The following is a 7,934-nucleotide window of genomic DNA, read 5'->3' as shown; positions in this document are numbered from 1 at the left end:
TGAACGTATAGAACTAACAGCTGCAGGCAATCCAGGACAAAACCAGGGAACCCTTTTCCTGACAAACTAGGTGAGGCTTTTCTGTCCAAGCTGACAAGGGTTAACACAAAGCAGCAAAGAGCTGGAGGAGAGGTTTCCTCACTTACCTTATTGTTATTGACCAAGGACCCTTTGTTTGTCCCACCACTGTCACCTTCACCACAGATCCATGGTTTAAAAAATGATATCTACTGAGGACATCTGCCTCTAAGCAGTAACTAAATTGTAACTCCACTCTTTATACATCAACAATTACAGAGCCACCACGAGCTTCAGATCAGCAGGAGATAACCACCGTTCCCCACCATTCCCCCACCGGTTTGGTAGCGTTTTAACCCAAAGTCGGGAACTTGACAGTTTCGCTAAGTAGTACGAGCTAGTAGGGTTTGGGCTTGTTGAAATATTGAAAATAGCTTCTTAAGGCCATTCCAAATAAAACAAAAAATAAGAATGAGGAAATAACCACAGCTACAAAGAGCCTTAAAAGAATTGTGAGGATTATGCAAGTAAATGAGAAAGCCAGCACTAAAGGAATGGTTTTCTAGGGAACCATAAATTAAGAAAGTTGATCCTTGAAGACAATTAAATTCTAAACAGACCAAATATCACGTAAGAAAATGAAAACATTACCAAATAGCTATTCTTCTGCCCACAAAGGAAAGGGAAAAAAAGGACCAGGTCCAAACAAGTCTTCAGGTGAATTCAATCAAAATTTTAAGGAGGGGCCGGCCCTGTGAGTGGTTAAGTTCCTGCCCGCTCTGCTTTGGTGGCCCAGGGTTTCACTGGTTCAGATCCTGGATGCTGACCTAGTGCCGCTCATCAAGCCATGCTGAGGCGGCGTCCCACACAGCAGAGCCAGAAGGACCTACAACTAGAATATACAACTATGTACTGGGGGGCTTTGGGGAGAAGAAAAGAAAAAAAAAGAAGATTGGCAACAGATGTTAGCTCGGGTGCCAACATTTAAAAAAAAAACTTTAAGGAGTGATGAATAAAAGTACCATTCAAATGGTTCAAGATCCTAGAAATGATGATAATAATAAAGCGGCTACATTTATTGAGTCCCCTCATGGCAGGTACAGTTCTAAGCATCGTATTCATTTAATTCTCACAATAATCCTGTGAAGAAGATCAATTATTGTCCCCATTTTAGAGATGGAATAACTGAGGCAAAAGGAGTTAAATAACTAGTCTGGGGCTACACAGCTAGTAAATGGCAGATCCAAATTTGAACCTAGTGAGTTTAGTTCCAGAATTCATTGTCTTAACTGCCAAGCCAGGTCAACTCTTCCAAATTCCTTTTATGAATATTATCTATCAGTACCCAAATCTATCAAAGATAGCACAAGACGGGAACACTACAGACTGGTCTCATTTATGAATGTAACAGCAAAAAGTATAAACCAGATGTTAGCAAATAAAATCCAGCAGCACATAAAAAAATTATATACCACAACCAAGCAGGGGCATACAGGAATACCAAAAGGCTCAATATCAAGAATCCAGTTAATATTACTCACCGTATTGATAAATCATTAGAGAAAAATTGCATGATTATTACATAGATGCTGAAAAGGTATTTGATAAAATTCAAAAATCTATGCCTGATTTAGAAGGAAAATTCCTTAACAATGAGAATACATCCTTAAAATACTGTTACACACACACACACACACACACACACACACACAAACTTATACCTCAAGCCCAAAAGCCAATTTGTAAGAATTAAATGCTAGAATACTGAAAGCATTCTCATTTAAGTTAGGACAAGATAAGAATATCCACTACCATCACTTTTTAAATTTATTTATTTACTTATTTATTTTTTTAAAGATTTTATTTTTCCTTTTTCTCCCCAAAGCCTCCTGGTACATAGCTGTATATTTTTAGTTGTGGGTCCTTCTAGTTGTGGCATGTGGGACACCGACTCAGCATGGCCTGACAGCTGGTGCCATGTCCACACCCAAGATCCGAACCAGTGAAACCTTGGGCCACCGAAGCAGAGCGTGAACCTAACCACTTGGCCACAGGGCCGGCCCCTCACTTTTTTTTTTTTAACAAGATTGGCACCTGAGCTAACATCTGTTGCCAATCTTCTTTGTTTGTTTTTTTTTCCTTCTTCTTCTCCCCAAAGTTCCCCAGTACATAGTTGTATGTATGTTCTAGTTGTGAGTGACTCTGGCTCTGCTATGTGGGATGCCGCCTCAGCATGGCTTGATAAGAGGTGCCATGTCCTCGACCAGGATGCCAACCAGAGAAACCCTGGGCCGCCAAAGCGGAACACACGAACTTAACCACTCGGCCACAGGGCTGGCCCTTACCGTCTCTTTTTCTTTAAAATGGTTCTAGGGGCTGGCCCCGTGGCTGAGTGGTTAAGTTCATGCGCTCCGCTGCAGCGGCCCAGGGTTTGGCCAATTCGGATCCTGGGAGCGGATGTGGCACTGCTCATCAGGCCACATTGAGGCAGCGTCCCATGTGCCCCACTAGAAGGACCCACAACTAAAATATACAACTATGTACTGGGGGGATTTGGAGAGAAAAAGCAGAAAAAAAAAAAAGGAAGATTGGCAACAGTTGTTAGCTCAGGTGCCAATCTTTAAAAAAAAAATTGTTCTAGAGGTACTTACCAATGTAATTAAACAAATGAACAAACGAAAGAGGTATGAAGATTGAAAAAGAGGAGATATATTTACAGGTGAAATGTTACAATTATATCTTAGAAAACCTAAGAGATTCAACTAAAAAAACTGTAGTGCAAAGAGAATTCAATAAGGTGTCTGAGTACAAATTTAATATGCAAAAATCAATAGCCTTACTGTCTACAAAAAAGATTAGTTTGGAAATATAATGGATGATTTACATTTTGACCCAGAAATCCCAGTTCTGGGAATTTATCTTACTGATATACTTGTGTATTTGTTCATTCATTCATTTAGCAAGTATTACTGAATGCTCACTCGTTCAATGTCAGATAGCTTTCTGAGTGGCAAGAATACAAATGAGTAAACAGATTGATCAAAAACAAAAACAACAAAACCCTTACAGTCTGGTGGTAGAAAACAGATAATAAACATAATTTTAAAAGTAAATGATAAAGTGTGTTAGAAGATGATGATTTCCATCAGAAAAAAATTGAGCGGGACAGGGAGACTGAGAAAACTGAGTGGTCAGGATGGGCCCCTTGGAGAAGGAAGGAGGTAAGGGGGGGAGCCATGTGAAAATGGGGATGTGAGGAGGGAACACAAAGTCTCTGGAGGGGAACTGAGCCCGGTGTGTGCACATAAAATGAGTCACGTCTGTAACAGCAGAGAATAAGTATTCATCTATGTTGTTGTGATGTCCTGGCCACCCTGTAAATGAGTCATGCCTGCAATGTTATGTCCTCAGCAGTCCTACTCGGCTTCTGCAGACTCATGCCTCTGGCTTCCTTTACCAAGTCAATCCATCTCATATTTGGTCTTCTCTTTTCTTGCTGCCTTCTACTTTTCTCAGCATTATTGTCTTTTCCAAAGAATCCTGCCTTCTCCTGATGTGCCCAAAGCAGGACAGCTTCAGTTTGATCACTTTTGCTTCCAGCGACAGTTCAGTCTTAATTTGCTCTGACATCCACTTGTTTATCTTTCTGGCAGTCCAGGGTATCCATAAAGCTCTCCTCCAACACCATATTTCAAATGAATCAGTTTTTTCCTGTCAGCCTTCTTCACTGTCCAGCTTTTGTGCCCATACATAGTAATTGGGGATATGAGGGTGTGGATAATCTTGGCCTTAGTCTCTAATGACACTTCCTTATACTTGGCGACCTTTCCTAATTCATCTATGAGGGACCAGTTGAATAGACTAAGGTGTGGCTACCAGTGGAATACTATGCAGCTATACAAAAGCATAAGGAAACTATGACATGAGAGGGAAAGATCTCCAGGATATATTGTTTGGTGAAAAAAATCAAGGAGCAGAATAAATTATACAGTATTTAGCTTTGTATAACCAAAGAGGGAAATCAATATTAGAAAGAGGTCAATTCTTTCTCAATTAATTTATAAATTTAATATGGGCTCCCCAAAAGAAACAGAAAAGCTAGTTTTTAAAAGCTAAGAAAATTCTTAAAAAGAAGAATAAAGATGGGGACTAGCTCAACCAGGTATTAAAATATAGTGTAAAATGATGGTTATTAAAACACTTCTGTTTGGGAGCATGAGTGGACAGGTCAATAGAGTAGAATAGAATACAAAGTCCAAGAAGAGATCCAAAGACACACAGGAAATAATAGATTAGACATAAATTGTTCTGGGAATATTGACTAGCATCTGGAAACAAATGCATTTGTATCCTTCCCGCATTACTGACACCAAAATAAGCTTCAAACAGCTCAAAGATATAAATCTAAAATATGCAACCATAAAAGTATCAAATTAAAAAAAATTTATGATCTTACAGTGGGATGGGCTTATTTAAGCATAACTCAAACCTCAGAAGTCATCAACTTTGACCACAATAAAAGTTTTAAAATTTTCCATGGAAAAATAAAATCAAAAGACAACAAACCGAACAATAATATTTGTACCACATATGACAGACAAATTTCCGTAGATAAAAACAACTCATGTAAGTCAAAGTGCAAAAGACTAAAATCCTAAAGAAAAACCGTCACGGGGTATGGACAAAGAGTTCACAGAAAAGGAAATTAACACGGCTCTTAAATATATTGAAAGATGCTTAACCTCACTTAAATTAAAACCACCATGAGATACCATTTAGACTTAAGGATTGGCAAAGATAAAAATAGTTTGATAACGTGTATGGCTTATATTCTGTTTTTATTGGGCAGTGCTGATGTAGATTGAGACAAATTCCCCCTTGAGCCACTAAGTCACTGAGCTATAGGGCCCGGAGGCCTGGTCCTTCCATCTCCGCCAGATCCTCTTTAGGAGCTGCCTGGCCGCAGCCTCAGAGGCCGAGGCTAGGATGCTCATCCCGACATACCTGTTATCCTCGGTCACTCCCAAAAATATCAGCTCCTCTGGCCATCTTTTTCTCCACACTGCTCTGTAATTCCGCTCTTGTCTTAGCAGCCCTCTGCTCTCCACCTTCCTGAAACCTTGTACTTGGCCCTTTGGAAAGCTGCTTCTTGGTCAACAACATCACCTACCCTCTCACTCGTCTCTGGGCGCAGCCTAAGGTTTACGCTGGGGCCTGACAGGTAAGGAAAATGTGTGAAATGTGAAGGGCTAGTGACAAGGGGTCAGTGCCTGTGCCTGCACCGTGCATGGTGAGAACTAGGCAAGTTGGAGAGTCTCTGTGCCCTGACCCGGCTCAGGGGGACTGCTGGCACGCAGGAATGTGGGCCCAGGAGGTCAGACCTTCAGATGTTTCAGGAGAGGCAAGAAGCCCTCATCCACTGCTGGAGGGAAGGTGAAATTGTGCAGTGCTGTGGAAACAGTTTATGGGTCCTCAGAAAGTTGAACGTAGAGTTACCATATGACCGAGCAATTCCACTCCAAGATATCTACCCAAGAGAACGAAACAAGAGAAATTCACACAAGAACTTGAGTGTTCAGAGCAGCAAAATTCATTATGTGCAAAAAGTGGAAACAACCTGAAAGTCGATTAATGGATGAACGTATTAACAACATGTGGTATATCCATACAATGGCATGTTACTCAGCCATAAACATGAATAAAGTGCTGATGCTGCAACATGGACGAACCTTGAAAATATTACGCTAAGTGAAAGAAGCCAGACATAAGAGGCCACTTATTGTGTGGTTTCATTCATGTGAAATGTTCAGAATCAGTAAGTCCACAGAGACAGAAAATGGATTAGTGGTTGCCAGGGGCTAGGGGGAGAAAGGGAAATGGGGAGTGATTGCTAACTGGTACAGACTTTCTTTGGAGGATGATGAAAATCTGCTAGAATTAGATAATGATGTTGATTGTACAACTTTACAAATATGCTAAAAACCAGTGAATTGTACGCATTAAAATGGTGAATTTTAAGGTATGGGTATTGTATCTCAGAAACAAAATAGAAAGAGGCCAGCAATCTGGGTCTTTGTGAGAAACCCCCGATATTTTTCATTTTGACTTAATTTTTGAGCAAGCAAAGCAAACAAGTTTGATGGGTAGGCTACCGATTTGGAACCTCTGTTGGAAGTGAAATGACACTCTCCTCTGAGGTCACCACTTCCCAGCACCCTTCCCTCGGGCTGTTCCTTTTTCCTCATTCCCTGCCCCTCTTGCAACCACCCCAAGGCTTCTTCCAGACCTTTCTCCTCTACTGCTGTTAAAGACCCTGTCTCCTCTGCAGTTCCCGTCTCTCAGCTATACTCATTCACTGGCAGCCTGAGACCCAGACTTGCTTTCTATTTTCCTCACCTCCCCAGTCGCTCCTTTGTTCTGCAGTCTTTATGGCCATGCTTGTGCCACACAACAGACCACTCATCTGCTCCGCTCCTTGCCTTTCTTCTCCCTCAGTCATGTCACCTCCCTCCGTCTCAGATGCCCGTTAGCAGGGGCAACATCGGATCTTACAATCTCAGCCCTGAGTTATGAAATTCAGGTAGCCCTTTCTCACTGCGGCCTCTACTTTCCACTGTTTGTTTATCACTCACACTTCCCGTTCTTTTACCTCAAGCTGATCTTTAACCTCACTCCTCCTGTCTTCACTTCCTTCCCCTCCCTCGTGGATCCCACAATATCTCACCTTGACCACTCTCTTGATAACATCCTGACTTCTCTTGACCTGTCTCTCTGTTGTACCTGCCAGGAAACCCCAACTCGGGTCAGTCTGATTGTCCTTCTTCTCCTGGGTATAGCTGGCTCTGAGCTCTGCTGGAGAAAGTCATGTCACCACAGAGTCTGGTGCCATTAATTCATGGACGTCAACAGCAACTGGGCTCCCCAATACCACACACCAACTGCTCCGCCTTGCTCATCAGCTCACCCTGCCATCTTCCACAGTGGCTGTTTAAAACCCTCTCCGTTTGCCCCAAACCTCTGACCTCGTCTTCTATTACACACAGAAACCGGAAGCCTTCAGAAAGGACAGGAACTCTGTCGTCATCCTGCTATCAAGGTGCCCGCCTGATTGCACTCATCGCCTCACGAAGGGAGGACATGTCCTTTTTCCATTTGCCATGGTCTGAATGTTTGTATCCCACAGCACCCATATGTTAGATCCTAATGCCCAGTGTGGTGGGATTAGGAGGTGCAGACTTCAGGAGGTGGTTAGGTCACGAGGGCAGAGCCCTCAAAAATGGGATTAATGCCCTCATCAAAGAGGCTCCAGAGGGGTCCCTAGCCCTTCCCCGGTGTGGGGCAGTCTGCAGGAAGAGGGCCTTCACAGACACTGAATCTGCCAGTGGACTTCCAGCCTCTAGAACTTCAAGAAATAAACGTTTGTTGTTTAGAAGCTACCCAGTCTACGGCATTCTGTTACAGCAGTCCCAATGGACTGAGACACCTTCTAAGGCCAATCATCCCCACTCTGCTGGATCCCATACCCTAAATTCCACCTTTGGCTCCTAGATGCTGTCTCAGGATTCTGTGATCTCTCTCTCTGCTGATTCCTTGGCAACAGCAAACAAAAATCCTCACACATCTACCTCCTTGCCTCCATCTTGTGTCTTTTTCTAGCAACTAGCCTCTTCCCTTCCTAAGCCAAAGCACTTTGTGAAAGCGTTATCTACACTGGCTGCCTCACTTTCCTCGTACACCACTTGCTCCCCAAAGCAACTTGGCTTCTGCTTCCAAATTCCACTAAAACTTTTCTTTCAGGTCACCACTAATCTCCTTATCACTCAATCGACCGACACTTCTGAATCATTAGTTTGTTGGCCTCTCTGCAGCAGCTAACCCCCTGTGGGCCTGCCCTGTGGCAGGTGATATGTTAGAGG

General features: G+C 42.7%; 1 long non-coding RNA gene across 1 annotated transcript; it reads left to right on the top strand.

The window, feature by feature from the left end:
* Positions 1-7,454, top strand: LOC139080238 (uncharacterized). The gene is made up of 3 exons (XR_011534565.1): positions 1-70; positions 5,112-5,239; positions 7,062-7,454. It is a non-coding gene; the product is annotated as an uncharacterized lncRNA (long non-coding RNA).
* Positions 7,455-7,934: the final 480 nt, after the last annotated feature.

This window comes from Equus przewalskii, chromosome 29 (genome assembly GCF_037783145.1).
Source record: "Equus przewalskii isolate Varuska chromosome 29, EquPr2, whole genome shotgun sequence".
NCBI lineage: Eukaryota > Metazoa > Chordata > Mammalia > Perissodactyla > Equidae > Equus > Equus przewalskii.
Note: the sequence above shows the minus strand (reverse complement) of the source record. Positions and strands in the feature narration are given on the sequence as shown.